We start from the raw sequence: 20,336 nt of genomic DNA, 5'->3' as shown, positions 1-20,336 counted from the left end.
TGGTGAAGCGATTAAGTTCAGGAGGACAGTGATCTTGGAGCTGGGAGAAAATGGCATGGCTCAGATGGTGAGAATCCTTGATGAGAGATGCTGCCTTCTTTTCGCCAGGATAGGAAGTCCAAAACTAAGGGGCGTAGGGTTGGGGTGAGAGGGGAAATGTGAAAAGGGACTCAAAAGGCAACATTTCCATGGAGAGGGTGGTGAGGGTATGGAATGGGTTGCCTGAGGAAGTGGTTGAGACAGGTACTTAAGAAGCACTTGGGAAGGTACATGGAGGGATGGGAATTAGAGGGATATGGACTGAATTGGGACTAGATAGGTGGGAACAGTGGTTGGCATGGACTTGTTGGGCCAAAGGGACTGTATTCAAGCTGTATTGGTCCATGATTCCATGGTTCAAGTTCAAGTTTAATTGTCATTCAACCATACACGAATACAGCCAAATGAAGTAACATTCCTTCTGGGGCCAAGGTGCAAAACACATTACCAGCAGCACACAGCACATATAGCAGATATAGATACGACTGCACAAAAGTATATGGTCACACAAAAAATATATATAGCCCAAGTCCCTGAATGGCATGGTTTGTAGACTGCTGGTGCATGGGATGTTGTCCAGCTCCAGCTTGTTCTTCCACCGAGCGAACACTGGGGGGCAGCACTAATGGGAGGGGCGAGCCCCCAACCCAGTACAGTCTCCAGCAAGCCCACAGAGACCTCTACTCTCTTCTGGCGTCTCCTCTCCTGGGTGGCTGCAATGGAACGTGGAATGAGTGGGATAAATGAGGTCAGGATTCAGGACCAGGAAGGGGTAGTGGAGGTATAATTTGTCCATCAGTGCTGATCACCTCATCCTTGACCAAGCTGTTCCACCATGAACATGATCTGTTATGCATCAACATGATGCTTTCAGATCAGGTCATGCACAGTATGTACCTCCGCCGCACCGCTCAGGTGTGTTTCTGGGGTACAGGGGCTAGCGACCCTTATGCCTGTTTTGTGTTCTGTCGCTGAGCAGCAGTGAACCATCTGATTGGCCTATCTGAGTTCTCTTTGGGAACTAGTTGACTTGATCAGCATTTCTGATCTGGCTGTTGTTCACGATTGCACTTAATAAAAAAAGGCCTGCTGCATTATCCACAGACCAGTGATTGGTGACATGGGTTCCAGGTGCCCAATTCACTGCCACCACGACATTCCCCCAACCCACCTCCGCTTTCAGATCCAAATGTTGGCGTCAGCTTCCCCTGAACCATGGATTCATCTGAATGTCCCCAAGGGGGTTGTGCAAGAATAACCAGCGATAAACCTTGCCCACTCAACACACACACAAAATGCCGGAGCAACTCAGGTCAGGCAGCATCTGTGGAGAGGAATAAACAGTCAAGGTTTGGGACCGAAACCCTTCATCAGGACTGGAAAGGAAAGGGGAAGGAAGCCAGAGTAAGAAGGAGTACAAGCTAGAAGGTGATAGGTGAAACTTGGTGGGTGTGGGGGAGAAGTTGGGAGGTGATCGGTGGAAAAGAAAAGGGCTGAAGAAGAAGGAATCGGATAGGAGAGGAGAGTGGACCAAGGGAGAAAGGGAAGGAGGTGAGGCACCAAAGGAGGGGAGAGGCATCAAGGGAGGTGATAGGCAGGTGAGGAGCCAGAGTGGGGAATTGAAGAAGAGGGAAAGGGGAGGGGGGACAATTACCAAAAGTTGGAGAAATCAATGTTCATGCAATCAGCTTGGAGGTTAGGACCAACCATAGCTTGAAGGTCATTGCAGAAGGCTTAGGAGGGAACTGATAACAACAAGAGATTCTGCAAATCTAGAGTAACACATACAAAATGCCAGAGGAACTCAGTAGATCAGGCAGCAGCTATGGAAATGAATAAACAGTCGATATTTGGGGCCAAGACTCCTCATTAGGTCATAATGAAGGGCCTCGGCCTGAAACATAGACTATTTAAGACCAAAAGGCGTAGGAGCAAAATTAGGCCATTCAGCCCATTGAGTCTGTTCTGCCATTTGATCGTGCCTTTTCAACCCCATTCCTCTCCATAGATGCTGCCTGACCTGCTGATTTCCTCCAGTATTTTGTGTTAGAAGGGCGAAGTGCAGCTATTATTTAATGTAGTGTGAACCGGAATGTTCTGCCTCTGAGAATGACAGAAGCCAATAACTTTCCAAAGGGAAATTGGCTAAATTGCTGTCACAGTTACTGAGCGTGGTTTCAGCATCTGACTTCTTCTCTCTGCAAGGTGAAAGGTGAAATGAATTAGGACAGTGATTTGTGATTAGGAATGGCGTGTCTCAGTCTTTCTAAAATGTATTACATGAATAATTGAAGTCAAGGTGGAGTTTACCCTCATTACAGTCATATTGACCCTCTGCCAAAAGCAGATTTTCCCGGTGGCCAACCATTTAATTCCTATTCCCCATTTCTGTTCCAGTAATTTCTCCCCTCCTCCTCCCCTCTTCTTCTATTCCTCATTCTGGCATATTACTGACTCTCTGCTCTCCTACCTATCGCTTCCCTCTGGCGCCCCTCCTTCTTCCCTTTGTCCTATGGTCATCTCTCTTCTCTCCAATCAGATTCCTTCTCTTCCAGTCCTTCGCCTTTCCCACCTGCCTGGCTTCGCCTATTACCTTCCAGCCTGTCCTCCATTCCTCCCCCCACTTCTTTTTATTCTGCCTCCTTTTCCCTTCTTTTCCAGTCCTGAAGAAGGTTCTCAGCTCAAAACATCGACTGTTTATTCCCTTCGATAGATGCTGACCGACCTGCTGAGTTCCTCCAGCACTTTGTGTGTGTTGTCCTGGATTTCTAGTGTCTGCAGAACCGCTTGCGTATGATTTATATGTGTGCACAGGAGTAATGAGAAAGTGATAGATAGAGAGACAAAGGGACAGGCAGGTGAAGGGGGTTTGGAGTAGTACTGAGACAGGGACACAGTACTCACACAGATGTTGTTCACCTGATTGACTTCCCTCCAACAAGTTGCTTGTCGCATGGGTTTGGGGGTGGAGAGATGCTGCTTTCAACAGCCAGCTCGGGAACCGTGGGCTGAGAGGCCTCACCTGTCCCATAAATCTACGCCGCAGATGTCGGCCAACTGTGCCCATAGGCACAGTGCCCTCAACTTCCAGCTGTGCCTGTGGGCAGGATCCCCTCAACTTCCAGCTGTGCCCATGGGCACAGTCCCCTCAACTTCCAGCTGTGCCTGTGGGCAGGATCCCCTCAACTTCCAGCTGTGCCCATGGGCACAGTCCCCTCAACTTCCAGCTGTGCCTGTGGGCACGATCCCCTCAACTTCCAGCTGTGCCCATAGGCACAGTCCCCTCAATTTCCAGCTGTGCCCGTGGGCACAGTCCCCTCAACTTCCAGCTGTGCCCATAGGCACAGTCCCCTCAATTTCCAGCTGTGCCCATGGGCACAGTCCCCTCAACTTCCAGCTGTGCCTGTGGGCACAATCCCCTCAACTTCCAGCTGTGCTCATGGGCACAGTCCCCTCAACTTCCAGCTGTGCTCATGGGCACAGTCCCCTCAACTTCCAGCTGTGCTCATGGGCACAATCCCCTCAACTTCCAGCTGTGCTCATGGGCACAGTCCCCTCAACTTCCAGCTGTGCCCGTGGGCACAATCCCCTCAACTTCCAGCTGCTCACCCTGTGGATTATGAAACCGAAATACAGAACTGAACCATTCAACTCAGCTGCCTAGACAAGAGGAATCCAGTTTTCTGATGGGTTGGCAAGTCATTTGAAGGAGGCACAAGTACAGGCATCAAGAAATCACCACTATGACCTTTACAGTTTACTCTTTACAAAAGTTATTACTGAAGGAGCTGATCAATAGAAATGATTAAAGAGCATTGGGAGAAGAAAGGCTATGAAAGCTGGAATAACAATGAGCTCGAGAGATCAGATGGATATTGATGTCAAATGACTGATGGTCTCTCGCTCCTTAGAGCTCCAGTTCCATGTTATTCTTGTTGGAGGAGATAGTGAGCTCCCGTTCTGCACTTCAAAAGCTTCTCATCGGTCTTCCCCATCAATACAGAACTGAACAAATGAAGCAGGTAATCAGAATCACAGGCACTTTATTGTCAATATGTAAGACATACCGGAATTGATTGTGGTTCAGTACCAAGCATAAATACAGGACAATACCCTAACATATGAGGAGTGTTTAATGGCTCTGGGCCAGTATTCACTGGAACTCAGAAGAACGCAGGGTGACTTCATTGAAACCTATCAAACGGTGAAAGGCCTTGATAGGGTGGATTTGGAGAGAATGTTTCCTATGGTGGATGAGTCTAAGACTAGAGGACACAGCCTCTGAATAGAGGGATGTTCTTTAGAACAGAGATGAGGAGGAATTTCTTTAGCCAGAGAGTGGTGAATCTGTGGAATTCTTTGCCACAGGCAGCTGTGGAGGCCAAGTTTTTATGCACATTTAAGGCAGAGTTGACAGATTCTTGATTGGTCGGGGCATGAAGGGATAAGGAGAGAAGGCAGGAGATTGGGGCTGAGAGGGAAAATGGATCAGCCATATTGAAATAGCGGAGCAGACTCAATGGGCTGAATGGCCTCATTCTGCTGCTATGTCTTATGGTCTTATAACAGACATCACAATAGCAACCAACAATTTACAAGACAATAGTGCAAACAGCCATGAGTAATCAACAATCAGCAAAACAGTTACACGTACACATGTCAATAATCAAACTTAAATAAATGTTAACATATGAACAGACTCAATCATTCTCAACAGAACAAGGAGAGCAGGAAAGACCAATTAATGGAAGTTGTTCAGGGACAACTAGGGTATTACGCCTGAGTGAGTTTTGTCGAGAAGCTGGATAGCTGCAGGAAAGAAGCTTTGGAGATGACGTGTAGCCCTGGTGGTGATGGACTTGTCTCCTTGATGGCATTTTGGTGAATAGGTGACTGCGAGGGTGGATAGTGTCAGCAGTAGTTTTTCCAGCTCTCCAACACTACAATGTCCTTGCCAGGTAACACGAGTGACTGAAATCGCAGCTGTTGCCCTCAATCCAGTACACAACTAAAGAGAAACACTGACATTTCACTGCACACACACACACACCCTGGAGGAACTCAGCAGGTCAGGAGTCTATGGAGGGGAATGGAGAGTTGACACCTTGAGTCGAGGCTGCACTCTAGCTGGTTGACATATCTTGACCTGAGACACAGACTGTCCATTTCCCTCTGCAGATACTGCCTGACCCATTCAGTGCCTCCAGTGCCTTTTGTGTTGCACCAGATTCCAGCCTCTGCATTCTCTTGTGTGCCTCTCTCTCACACACACACATATAAACATACACACAAATATATCACATCCACAGGCATTTGGGCACACCAAGAACTAGGGCGCACAGCTGGAGTGTGAGAGGGGAGAGTATTGTGTACAGTTCTGGTCACCCCACTGTAAGAAGGATGTCAAAGCTTTGGAGAGGGCGCAGAAGAGGTTTACCAGGATGCTGTCTGCCTGGTTTAGAGGGCATGTGCTATCATGAGAGGCTGGACAAATTTGTTTTGTTTCCTTTGGAGTGCCAGAGGCTGAGGAGAGATCTGATAGAGGTTTATAAGATTATGGGAGGCATTGAGAGTAGACGGAGAGTATCTGTTTCCCAGGGTTGAAATGTCTAATACCAGAGGGCATGCACTGGAGGTGAGAGGGGTTGGGTTCAAAGGGGATGTGAGGAGTTAGCTTTCTACTCAGAGAGTGTGGATGTCTGAAATGCACTATCTGGCATGGTGATAGAGGCAAGTACATTCGAGGCATTTAGATAGGCTTATGAATATGAGGAAGATGGAGGGATGTGGACATGCGGTAGGAGGGATTAGATTTTTGGGTTTTTTTGATTTACGCTTTAGCTGGTTTGGCACAATATTATGGGCTGCAGGGCCTGTTCCTGGGCTGTACTGTTCTATGTTCTATGTTCTAAGGGGCAACCTTTTCGCCCAGGGGGTGGTCAGTATGTGGAATGGGGTGCCAGAGGAAGTGGCTGAGACAGGTATATGAACAACATTTATAAGGTACTTGGACAGGTACATAGTAAGAAAGGTTTAGAGGGATGTGGGTAAATTAGGAAAAAGTGTAGGAGGAATTCAACAAGTCAGGCAGCATCTGCGTAAGGGGAATAAACAGATGTCGCAGACCGAGACCTGACAGTGGGAAAACGGGATTACTCTTGGTCAGCATGGACCAGTTGGGCCAAAGGGCCTTATTCTGTGTTGTTTGACTTGATGAGTCACCCAAGCAGGTATGTGCGCACATACCATACAACAAGCAGACACTGGTACAGATTGGCCTTCGTATGCTTGCTTACGTAAAGGTATCCATGTTGTAAAAGGGTTCATAATACAGAGGGTCCACTGGAAATATGAGAGGTTCTGCAGGTGCTGCAAGTCCAGGGCAATGCGCACAGAGGTATCATTGGAAATCATGATATAGCTGTCAGATTATTCAGGGTCTGATGAAATGAGACTAGTGACATTCTCAGATCGGCCTCCTGTGGGCACTGACTACAACACAAATGGCAGCTGTTTGTGACTTGAATCTGAAAGCCGCCCAGAGCTCCAGGAGGAAACTCCCTCTGGGCTTGAAGGCGTGCTGGGGCTGGAGGCTACGATTTCCCCACTGCATTTGTTTCTAAAGATGTTACCGATCCAGCTGATAAACACAAGAGATTCTCCGGATGCTGGAAATCTCGAGCAACACACACAAAATGCTGGAGGAATTCAGCAAGTCAGGCAGCATCTGTAGAGGGGGCATACACCGATGTTTCAGGCAGAGACCCTTCATCAGTTTACCCACCTGTACATTCCCCTCCGTAGATGCTGCCCGACCTGCTGAGTTCCTTCAGCACTTTGTCTGTGTTACCGCTGATAGAGAGGAGGCTTGCTTCCCCTGCAGGGGGACAGTGTAAGGACAGCTGTCCTCAACACTGACCTCGCCGATCACACCCCCACAACGGCAACGCGTTCCTCACTGTCGCATTTTACATTCTCCTCCACGACCGCTCTGCACCCCCAAGGGAACATGTTCACCATGAACAACACATGGTTTAAAGATGCAATCTACATTTGTGTAGCACCTTTCAGGACCTCAGGAGATGCCAAAGTGATGTGCAGCTGATGAAGCTGGCAAGCCTCTCCTGTAGCACTGGAACAGCAAAATCCCACAAAGAGCAGTGACTTAAATTATCATCATAGACACACAAATGCATCACCCATGCAAACACTGAACACATGTGACACACATGAAACGCTGGAAGAGCTCAGCAAGTCAGGCAGTCAAGTAATCGGGACGAGACTCCTCATTGGGACCGGTATACGTGGACAGGCATGTGTTTTCATGGACTGACGTGGACAGAGGTATGAATGCATGGACAGACAGATGGACCAGAACATGTTAACGTGGATATGCATGTGAAGACATGAACAAGAACGTGTATGCATGGACAGATGTAGATAGGAACATTAATACATAGAGAGACACAAGTACAGAAACATGTATACTTAGACACAAGGACAAATGTATGCTGAGACAGGGCATGTCTATACATAGACAGAAACAAGTATTCAAGGACAGATATGTGGAAAGGAACATGTATGCTTGGAAAGGCATGTCTATATATGGGTAGAAATGTGTGCATGGACAAATTGTAAAAAGAAACATGTATGCTTGGAAAGGCATGTCTATACATTGATAGAAACGTGTGCATGGACAGATGTGCCCTAACACATGATCTTCGTTTGAAATGTGGATCAAAGGTGTTCAAGTAATCGTGGAGAATTTTCGAAGTAGTGTTGTGAGATCTGTGTTCCCCCGATGAGGCAGATTAGCTTCTCATCCAAAAGACAATACCAGAGGCAGTGCAGGCCTTTTGTCGCAACCCCCTGGGATTGTTGGAACAGACTGTGTCCTCTGCTGCTGGAGTGGGATACTGCCAGAATCCCCCGAGCAAACTGTGCCGTCACCCACTGAGGCATATACTGAATGACTCCTGACTCCCTCCCACCTCAAGGGTGAGAACCTCACAATTTATCCTTTGTGCAGGATGTTCCACCTTGTCCTTTCCGTGTATTTTTTCCCACAGGATGTGAGTAAGGCTACCTTTTACTGTCCATCACCAGTCGCCCCACCAACAGGGGCACTTCAGATCAACTGCATTACCTGAGGACAGGTCTGGGAACAGGAGTAACCATTAGGCATGTTCCACCATCCCTTGGCAATTTGGATCTTAGCTCCATCTAGCCACTACGATCCTAACAAAAGCCTGTCCTCTATGGTTCTTAAATTCTCAAGTGACTCCTGCAGTCTCAATAGTTCTTCCAGGGAGGCAGTTCGAGATTTATTCATTTCTTCACGTGAATTGGTGCTTCCTAGGATCAGCCCTGAATGGTCTGGTCCTTATCTTTCCTATCAACCTCTTTAATCCTCTTAGATACCTCAGTTACACATCCCTATAGTCAAGGGAATATCAGTCTACCTAATCTATGCAACCTCCCGTCATTGTTCGATCCTTGTTTTGGTGGCTTTTCCCTGCAGCTTCTCTCAGCCCGCTCTATCCCAACCTAATGAAATGTTGTACATATCTTCAAAACATTTGGGTTTGAACCCATTTGACCTTTTGTTGAAGGTGAGGGGAGTGATGGAAACATGGCTCAGGAATGGGAGGGTTAATCAGTCTCAGGATGTGGACATTTACCCTATGTTCCCACTTGACCCTTGAGGGGGTGCTGGTGCATCTAGAGAAATCTAAGGTCCACACGTAGACCCTCCAGACAAGGTGAAGACATTATACCTCAACAGGACAGTGCACAGACGTTGAGAAAGTCGAGGAGAAATGAAGAGAATCATTCAATTTTTCAAGTTTCAGATTCTCAAGGTCGGGCCAAAGGCAAAAACACTTAAACTACAATAAAAGATACCAATATAAGATCGGGGTACCATTAAAGACAATCTCCTGGGATTACTATTCAACTTGAAGACATTTGCTAAGATCTGTCTCAGTAACAGCATCTAGGAATCAACTAGTATTCAGAATAATCTATCAATAACACTGTATTGATAAATATCTGCATGTGGAATTACATGCGGTTAAATACTATCTATGCATGCTGTACCTGATCGTGTAAAGCACTATTCAATTCAATAAAGAACTTCATCAAAAGGATGGTGGATTCATTAGTGTTTATTAATGAATGAAAAATATGCTCAATCATGTTCATAAAAGAAAGTAAATGACATCAAGAAGACCGGGTAAAACATTCTCCTATTCTTTCAATTACAAATGTTTATTCTAATCAGAATCAGGTTTAATAGCACTGGATTATGTTGTGAAATTTGTTGTCCTTACAGCAGCAGTACAATGCAATACATAATAATAGAGAAAAAACTGTGAACTACATTAAGTGTACATATATTAAATAGTTAAATTAAATACATAGTGCAAAAATAGGAATAAAGTAGTGAGGCTGTGATTGTGGGTTCAGTGTCCATTCAGAAATTGGATGGCAGAGGGGAAGAAGTTTCTCTGAATCATTGAGTGTGTCTCTTCAGGCTCCTGTACTTTGATGGTAGCAATGAGAACAAGGCAGGTCCTGGGTGACGGGGGTCCTTTCTGAGGCATCGCTCCTGAAGATGTCCTGGATACTACAGAGACTAGCGCCCATGATGGCTGGGTTTACAATGCTCAGCAGTTTACTTTGGTTCTGTGCAGTAGCCCCCTCCCCACCCCCACCCCCAACAATACCAGACAGTGACACAGCCAGTTAGAATGCTCTTCCACAGTACATCTGTAAAAATTTTCAAGGGTTTTGATGGCATACCAAATCTTCTCAAACACCTAATAAAATACAACTGCTGATGTACCTTCTTCGTAGCTGCATTGATATGTTGGATCCAGATTTGATACTCAGAGACATTGACACCCAGGAACTGGAAATTGCTCACTCTCTCCACTTCTGATCCCTCTATGAGAATTGGTGTGTGTTCCCTCATCTTACCCTTTCTGAAACCCACTATCAGTTCATTATACAGTAACGAGGGTTTTATAAGCTATTTAGAAATTCCAACTAAAATATAATTATTACATATTCAAGGTCCTGAGGGGGCCCATCATTTTCAGTAATCTCCAAGGACACCTGGGCACAGACATAACCCTGGAAGAGGTGCAGGCAGTTGTTTGGTCAGTGCCTTTCACTGCCCGCTGCCTGGACCCACGAAGGGCCACCTTGACCAGGCCCAGAAGCAAACCCACCAGGAGATTCTCCTGAGTGGCCTTCTCCCCCCTCCCCCAGACGTGGTGATACAATTGAGGGTAATATTTCAGTATGTTTGCAAACGCACCCACCCCAGAAGACCCAGCATGGAAAGAACTGGGACGGCAAACGCTATGCAGAGGAAGGGACCTGGATTTCCACACCTGACTGCAAAACTGGGCAGTGCTGCGGGACAGAGTGACCTGGGGGAACAAGTACACATTTCCCTGAAAGTGGAGTTACAGCTAGACAGGGTGTGGAAGGTGGCATTAGGCACACTGGACATCGAGCTGGGACATTGTTTTCAAATTGTACAAGACGTTGGTGAGGCCACATTTGGAAATTGTGTTCAGCTTTGGTCACCCTGCTATAGGAAAGATGTCATTAAGTGGAAAGAGTGCAGAAAACATTTATATTACCAGTTACAGGAGGAGATTGCACTGGTTGGGATTTAGAAACATAGAAAACCTACAGCACAATACAGGCCCTTCGGCCCACAAAGTTGTGCCGAACATTTCCCTACCTTAGAAATTACTAGGCTTACCTATAGCCCTCTATTTTTCTAAGCTCCATGTACCTATCCAAAAGTCTCTTAAAAGACCCTATCGTATCCGCCTCCACCACCGTTGCCAGCAGCCCATTCCACGCACTCACCACTCTCTGAGTAAGAAAACTTAACCCTGACATCTCCTCTGTACCTACTCCCAAGCACTTTAAACCTGTCTCTTCTTGTGGCAACCATTTCAGACCTGGGAAAAAGCCTCTAACTATCCACACGATCAATGCCTCTCATCATCTTATACACCTCTATCAGGTCACCTCTCATCCTCCGCCGCTCCAAGGAGAAAAGGCCAAGTTCACTCAATCTATTCTCATAAGGCATGCTCCCCAATCCAGGCAACATCCTTGTAAATCTCCTCTGCACCCTTTCTATGGTTTCCACATCCTTCCTGTAGTGAGGTGACCAGAACTGAGCACAGTACTCCAAGTGGGGTCTGACCAGGGTCCTATATAGCTGCAACATTACCTCTCGGCTCCTAAACTCAATCCCACGATTGATGAAGATCAATACACCATAAGCCTTCTTAACCACAGAGTCAACCTGCACAGCTGCTTTGAGTATCCTATGGACCCGGACCCCAATATCCTTCTGATCCTCCACACTGCCAAGAGTCTTACCATTAATACTATATTCTGCCATCTTATTTGACCTTCCAAAATGAACCATTTCACACTTATCTGGGTTGAACTCCATCTGCCACTTCTCAGCCCAGTTTTGCATCCTATCAATGTCCCACTGTAACCTCTGACAGCCCTCCACACTACCCACAACACCTCCAACCCTTGGGTCATCAGCAAACTTACTAACCCATCCCTCCACTTCCCCATCCAGGTCATTTATAAAAATCACGAAGAGTAAGGGTCCCAGAACAGATCCTTGAGGCACTGCACTGGTCACTAATCTCCATGCAGAATATGATCCATCTACAATCACTCTTTGCCTTCTCTGGGCAAGCCAGTTCTGGATCCACAAAGCAATGTCCCCTTGAATCCCATGCCTCCTTACTTTCTCAATAAGCCGTGCATGGGTACCTTATCAAATGCCTTGCTAAAATCCATGTACACTGCACCTACTGCTCTACCTTCATCAATGTGTTTAGTCACATCCTCAAACAATTCAATTAGGCTCTTAAGGCATGACCTGCCCTTGACAAAGCCATGCTGACTATTCCTAATCATATTATACCTCTCCAAATGTTCATAAATCCTGCCTCTCAGGATCTTCTCCATCAACTTACCAACGACTGAAGTTAGACTCACTGGTCTATAATTCCCTGGGCTATCTCTACTCCCGTTCTTGAATAAAGGAACAACATCCACAACCCTCCGGAACCTCTCCCATCCCCATTGATGATGCAAAGATCATTGCCAGAGGCTCAGCAATCTCTTCCCTCACCTCCCACAGTAGCTTGGGGTACATCTCATCCGGTCCCGGCGACTTATCCAACTTGTTGCTTCCCAAAAGCTCCAGCACATCCTCTTTCTTAATATCTACATGCTCAAACTTTTCAGTCTGCTGCAAGTCATCACTACAATAACCAAGATCTTTTTCCATAGTGAATACTGAAGTAGAGTATTCATTAAGTACCTCTGCTATTTCCTCCGGTTCCATACATACTTTCCCACTATCACACTTGATTGCTCCTATTCTCTCACATCTTATCCTCTTGCTCTTCACATACTTGTAGAATGCCTTGGGGTTTTCCATAATCCTGCCCGCCAAGGCCTTCTCATGGCCCCTTCTGGCTCTCCTAATTTCCTTAAGCTCCTTCCTGTTAGCTTTATAATCTTCTAGATCTCTAACATTACCTAACTCTCTGAACCTTTTGTAAGCTTTTCTTTCCTTCTTGACTAGTTTTATTACAGCCTTTGTACATCACAGTTCCTGTACCCTACCATAACTTCCCTATCTCATTGGAACGTACCTATGCAGAACTCCACACAAATATCCCCTGAACATTTGCCACATTTCTTCCGTACCTTTCCCTGAGAAAATCTGTTTCCAATTTAAGCTTCCAATTTCCTGCCTGATAGCCTCATAATTCCCATTACTCCAATTAAACGCTTTTCTAACTTGTCTGCTCCTATCTCTCTCCAATGCTATTGTAAAGGAGATAGAATTATGATCGCTGTATCCAAAATGCTCTCCCACTGAGAGATCTGACACCTGACCAGGTTCATTTCCCAATGCCAAATCAAGTACAGTCTCTCCTCTTGTAGGCTTATCTACATATTGTGTCAAGAAACCTTCCTGAACACACCTAACAAACCCCACACCATCTAAACCCCTTACTCTAGGGAGATGCCAATCGATATTTGGGAAATAAAAATCTCCCATCACGACAACTCTGTTATTATAACACCTTTCCAGGATCTGTTTCCCTATCTGCTCCTCGATATCCCTGTTACTATTGGGCGGCCTATAAAAAACTCCCAGTAAAGTTATTGACCCCTTCCCGTTCCTAACCTCCACCCACAGAGACTCCGTAGACAATCCCTCCATGGCATCCACCTTTCCTGCAGCCGTGATACTATCCCTAATCAGCCTGCCATGCCCCCACCTCTTTTGTCTCCCTCCCTGGCCTTTCTGAAACATCTAAAACCCAGCACTTGAAGTAACCATTCCTGTCCCTGAGCCATCCAAGTCTCTGTAATGGCCACCACATCATAGCTCCAAGTATTGATCCACGCTCTAAGCACATCCGCTTTGTTCACAACACTCTTTGCATTAGAACAGACGCATCTCAAACTTTCGGTCCGAGCACGTCCCTTCTTTATCACCTGCCTATCCTCCCTCACACACTGTTTCCAAGCTTCCTCTATTTGTAAGCCAACCGCCTCTTCCCCGGTCTCTTCAGTTTGGTTCCCACCCCCCAACAATTCTAGTTTAAACTCTTCCCAGTAGCCTTAGCAAACCTCCCCGCCAGGATATTGCCCGCCCCCCCGGGATTCAAATGCAACTCGTCCTTTTTGTACAGGTCACACCTGCCCCAAAAGAGGTCCCAATGATCCAGAAATCTGAATCCCTGCCCCCTGCTCCAATTCCTCAGCCATGCATTTATCCTCCACCTCGTTCTATTCCTATACTCACTGTCCTGTGGCACAGGCAGTAATCCTGAGATTATTACCTTTGAAGTCCTGCTTCTCAATTTCCTTCCTAACTCCCTGTATTCTTTTTTCAGGACCTCTTCCCTTTTCCTACCTATGTCATTGGTACCAATATGTACCACAACCTCTGGTTGTTCTCCCTCCCACTGCAGGATATCTTGGACGCGATCTGAAACATCCCGGACCCTGGCACCTGGGAGGCAAACTGCCATCTGAGATTCTTTCCTGTGTCCACTGAATCGCCTGTCTGACCCCCTAACTATAGTGTTTCCTATCACTGCTGCCATCCTCTTCCTTTCCCTACACTTCTGAGTTGCAGGGCCAGACTCTATGCCAGAGGCACGGCCACTGTCGCTTCCCCCAAGTAGGCTGTCCACCCCAACAGTACTCAAACAGGAGTACTTATTGTTCAGGGGGACAGCCACAGGGGTACTCTCTAGTACCTGAGTCTTGCCCTTCCCTCTCCTGACTGTTACCCACTTGTCTGTCTCCCATGGCCCCGTTGTGACCACCGGCCTATAACTCCTTTCTATCACCTCCTCACTCTCCCTGACCAGACAAAGGTCATTGAGCTACATCTCCAGTTCCCTAATGCGGTCCCTTAGGAGCTGCAGCTCGACACACCGGGTGCAGATATGGCCGTCCGGGAGGCTGGGAGACTCCAGGACTTCGTACGCCTGACACCGAGCACAGAACACCAGACTCTCACACATACTGCTTCCTTTCCGCAATTAACACAGGTAAACCTACCTCGCCTCGTCCTGTTTCCACCTAATCCCGTTGAGCCAAAGCCCTATCACTCTGCTGCCTCTCACTCTGCTGCCCACTGGATATGGCGGTCTTCTTTTTAAAGCTTTCGTGCTCTACTGGCTGACATCATGCACCTGCGCAGTCTTGCCTCTTTTTTACCCCGAGTGGTAAAAATTGCCTTAGCTCCGAAATCAGCCGTTCACTTGCAGCCTTCTTGCTCCGAATCCCCTGGAGAATGAGGTGTATACGATCATGAGGGTCAATGCGCACGAGACCACATCTGGAATATCAGATTCTTTCTTCTTCAGCCCTTTATCTCTTCCACCTATCACTTCTCAGCTTCTTACTGCATTCCTCCTCCCCCACCCATCCACCTCTCCCCTCACCTGGTTTCACCTATCACCTGCAACAGACACGAATTGCTGGAGGAACTCAGCAGGCCAGGCAGCATCTCTGGAAAATAGTAAACAGTCGAAGTTCCTGATGAAGGGTCTCGGCCCAAAACATCTGCTGTTTTCCACCGATGCTGTCTGACCTGCTGAGTTCCTCTGGCATTTTGTGCATGTTGCTCATGGTTTCCGGCATCTGCAGAGCGCCTCATGTTTATGGTTCGGGATATGTGTTTGGTTTTGGTAAGCCCCGCTTCAGGAGAGATGCCATTAAGCTAAAACCAGAGGGCAGAGGTGATCTACAAAGGTGTTTCCTGGATTCAGGGGACTGAGTTATGGAGAGGGGTTTAGCAGGTTGGAACTGTTCTCACTGGAGTGTAGGAGAATGAGAGGTGTACAAATCATGAGGGCACAGACAGGGCGAATGTGCACAGCCTTTCTCCCAGTTGGGGGATTAAACACCAGAGGGCACAGGTTTAAGCTGATTTAATAGGAACCTGAGGGGCATCTTCTTCACCCAGAGGGTGGTCTGTATATGGAATGAGCTGCCAGAGGAAGTGATTGAGGCAGGTACATTAACAACATTTAAAATTACTTGGACCCGTATCTGCTTGGGAAGGATATGGAGACGTACGGGAGATGTGGGCAGCTCAGGGGTGTCACGGTATGGTAGCAGTTAACGCAATGCTGTAAGACTGGGGTTCAATTCCTGCCCCTGAACGTGAGAGCCTGCACATTCTCCTCCTGTGAACACGTGGGCTCCCCCCCCACCCCACTGTCCACAGTTAGAAGGTTCATTGTAAATTGTCCTGGGTTATGTCTTGTAACTTCAAAACATTAAACTAATTCAAAGGGAGACATGGAGCCTGGGAATGCGGGTCTGACTCTGTCATTACATTAAGCGAAGTGAGTACGTATCACATGGTAGTGTGATGACGTATGTGCTGCTGAAATATTAAATACACAATATCGTGCGATTAGACTAAGGTTCAATAGGTGGTTTGCTGGTGGCTCATTGGGCTGGAAGGCTCTGATCCACCCTGTATTTCTAAAAGTTAGAAAGGATGGGTCTATCTTACAAATACAAGGAAATCTCCAGGTGCTGGAAATCCAAGACAAAACACACAAAATGCTGGAGGAACTCAGCAGGTCAGGCAGGATCAATGGAGATGAATAAACAGTTGACGTTTCAGGCTGAGACCCTTTATCAGGACTGGGAAAAAAAGATAAGTCAGAGCAAGAAGGTGGGGGGGGAGGGTCTAACTTAGAGGGGTTAGCATGTCCCAGCAGGGCTGAAGGGCCTTCTTCCATGCTGATTGACGTTTTGGTTAGGAGTAGCAATGTTCCATGTGGAATTTGCATTATAATCCAGAGAAAGGTTGGATATTAATGGAAAGTTGTGTTTCAAGAGGACACAATTAGTTACCTTGCTAGAACACGTCTGATGAATTGATCTGTCTGCTTCAGGTATAATGAGCTTCAGATAACTCTTTAGCTCTCATTCACACAGGAACATCAGGCAGCAAAATTGGTTCAAATTGTTCATTAGCATGCAAATGAACAGGAAATTTTGTTAAGTGGGCTAAATCTGTCACCAGCTACATCACGATGAAGTGATTTGTCAGCTTTGAGAGTGTGCCCGTCAGAAGTTCTCCCATAATACTTGGTTGACAGTCAGTTCTTCCCTTCTGTTCTCCTCTGGCTGCCGTATTCGCACTGGAAGAGCTGGTAATGGTTGTGGCTGAGGGATAGTTAGAGAGAGAACTCGCCATCTCTTCTTCAAAGTGGTGTCTCTGGATCTTGAAGAGAGCAGTCAGGATCTTGGGTTCACACAAAAGGTGACATCTTCTTGTGTAGTGACTCCCTGTGCAGATGTCTCTGTGCGAGCTTCTGAACTTGGGCTTGAACTTTCAGCCTTCAAGTCTTATGAGGACAGGCTGAGAGCGCTAGGGCTTTTCTCATTGGAATGAAAGAGGATGAGAGGTGACTTGAAACAGGTGTACAAGATGATGAGGCATAGACTGAGTGGATGGTCAGAGACTTTCTTAAACATTTGTGCAGATCAGCATGTCATCTAAAACTTTGACAAACTTCTTTAGATGTACAGTGGAGAGTATCCTGACTGGTTGCATCATGGCCTGGTATAAAAACACCAATGGCCAAGGATGGAAAATCGTACCAAAAGTGATGGATACAGCCAAGCTCATCACAGGCAAAACCCTCCTCACCATTGAACATATTTACAAGGAGCACTACCACAAGAAAGGATCATCCATCATCGAGGACCTCCACCACCTAGGCTAGCTCTCTTCTCACTGCCGCCAGCAGGAAGGAGGTACAGGGTCGTTAGGTACAATACCACAAAGTTCAGGAAGTTATCCTTCAACCACCAGGCTTCTGAACTAGTGCAGACCATTTCACCCACCTCAACACTGAACTGATTCCACAACCTATAGACTCACTTTCAAAGACTCTACAACTCATGTTCTCAGTTTTATTTATTTATTATTATTACCTGTTTTATCGATTTGCACAGATGATCTTCTTTTGCACATTGGTTGTTTGTCAGAATGTGTGCATGCTTTTTCATTGATTCTATTGTGTTTCTTTGTTCCACTGTGAATGCCTGCAAGCAAATGAATCTCAGGGTTGTATATGGTGACAAATAAATACTTCGATAATAAATTTAGGGCAGAAATGCTAATGTGAGGAGGCATCATTTAAGGCAATTGGATGAAAGCACAGGGGGAATGTCAGTGCTAGGTTTTTTCTACACACAGAGCAGTGTGTGCGTGGAATGTCCTTCCAGGGGCGGCAGGGGTATTTAAGAAACTCTTAGACAGGCACATGGGTAGGAAAGTAGGGGGGAAGGGTTAGATTAATTTTATGGTACATGGGTTAAAAGATGAGCACAACATCATGGGCCAAAGGGTGCAGGTTGAGTCTGTGGTGAGGAAGGCAAATGTGATGTTGGCATTTATTTCAAGAGGTCTAAAATATAAAAACAAGGATGTAATATTGAGGCTTTATAACGCACGGGTGAGGTTGGAGTATTGTAAGCAGTTCTGGACCTCTTATCAAAGGAAGGATGTGCTGACATTGGACAGGGTCCAGAGGAGGTTCATGAAAATGATTCTGGGATTGAAAGGCTTATTACATGAGGAGTGTTTGATGGCTCTGAGCCTGTACTCACTGGAATTGAGAAGAATGGGGGGCAGGGAGAGAATCTTATTGAAACCTAGTGAATATTGAAAGGCCTCAATAGAGTAGATGTGGAAAGGATGTTTCCTATAGTCTCAGGATAGCAGGACATCCATTTAAAATGGAAATGAGGAGGAATTTCCTTAGCCAGAGAGTGGTGAATCTGTGGAATTCATTGCGACAGGCAGCTGTGGAGGCCAAGTCATTGGGTATATTTAAGGCAGAGGTTGATAAATTCTTGATTAGTCAGGGCGTGAAGGGATACAGGGAGAAGGTATGAGAATGGGGTTGAGAGGGGAAATAGATCAGCCATGATGGAATGGCAGAGCAGGCTCAATGGGCCAAATGGCCTAATTCTGCTCCTTTATTTGATGGTCTTATAGGAATGTTCTCTGTCCTATGTACAGTAAGTCTAGTTTGTTGTCCTGTGCACAAGTACAGGTGACAATGAAAAACTTGTTTGCAGCGGCCTCACAGGCACCGAGTTTCAGACAACACACAGAACATAAATTATACAAGACAGTGAAGAAAAAGACTGTGTTAAACTAGACATTAGTACAAAAACATAGAAACGGGTCAATGGTAGTGCAAGATGTGGTCTGTAGTTTTCTGTTGCTGAGGTAGGGTTATAGTTGTGCAGGTCAGTTCAAGAACCTGACGGTTGTTGCTGAACCTGGTGGTGTGGGATTTGAGGCTTCTGTACCTCCTGCCTGACAGTAGTAGTGAGAAGATGGCACGTTCCAGATGATCAGGAGCAGGGGTTCCCAACCTGGGCGGTGGGGGGGGGGGGGGTCCATGGCATAAAAAAGATTGGTAAACACAAGATACTCCGCAGATGTTGGGGTCAAAGCAACACTCACAACATGCTGGAGGAACTCAGCAGGTCGGGCAGCATCCGTGGAAACGATCAGTCGACGTTTCGGGCCGGAACCCTTCATCAGGACTGAAGAGGGAGGAGGCAGAGACCCTATAAAGAAGGTGGGGGGAGGGTGGGAGGAGAAGGCTGGTAGGTTCCAGGTGAAAAACCAGTAAGGGGAAAGATAAAGGGGTGGGGGAGGGGAAGCAGGGAAGTGATAGGCAGGAATGGTGAAGAAGGGATAGGGAAAAAGACAATGGGTAGTAGAAGGAGGTGGAACCATGAGGGAGGTGATAGGCAGCTGGGGGAGGAGGTAGAGTGAAATAGGGATAGAGGAAGGGAGGGGCAGGGAATTACTGGAAGTTGGAGAATTCTATGTTCATAGCAAGGGGCTGGAGACTACCTAGACGGTATATGAGGTATTGCTCCTCCAACCTGAGTTTAGCCTCATCATGGCAGTAGAAGAGGCCATGTATGGACACATCTGAATGGGAATGGGAAGCAGAGTTGAAGTGGGTGGTGTCCGGGAGATCCTGTCAGTTGTGGCGGACGGAGTGGCGGTTCTCCACGAAGCCGTCTCCCAATCTGCGTCAGGTTTCACCGATGTAGAGGAGGCCACACTGGGAGCACCTGATGCAATAGATGACCCCAAGAGACTCACAAGTAGAAAAGATTGGAAACCCTGATCAAGAACTTTGACGATGGATGTTGTCTTCTTGAGGCAGTGTCCCATGTAGATACCGATGGTGAGGTGGGATGTGGTCGTGATGTATAGAGGTAGTCCAATTGCCTGCATTTGGCCCAAATTCCTCTCAATCAGGGGTTCTTAACCTCTTTTATGCCTTGGACCTCTACAATTAACCAAGTGGTCCGTGGAACCCCGGTTGGGAGCCCCTGCTCTAAAGGGTCTCTGTAGTGATGTGATTGGGCAGGTTGGTTTAAGGACCTAATGGTTGAGGGGAAGTACAGTAGCTGGTTTTAAACCTGGTGGTGCAGGACATCAAGGTTCTGTACCTTCAGCCCGATGATAGGTATGAGAAGGTGGCATGGCCCAGATGGTGGGAATCCCTGGTGGCAGATGCAGCCTTCTTCAGACAATGCCTCATGTAGAAGCTTTGGATGGTTGGGAGGGCTGTGCCCATGATGGACCAGGCGGTGCCCATCATTCTGATTCAGATCTATTTATTAATCACATG

This window comes from Mobula birostris, chromosome 2, assembly GCF_030028105.1.
Source record: "Mobula birostris isolate sMobBir1 chromosome 2, sMobBir1.hap1, whole genome shotgun sequence".
Lineage (NCBI taxonomy): Eukaryota > Metazoa > Chordata > Chondrichthyes > Myliobatiformes > Myliobatidae > Mobula > Mobula birostris.
The sequence above is the reverse complement of the archived record's forward strand: the minus strand, read 5'-3'. Positions refer to the sequence as shown.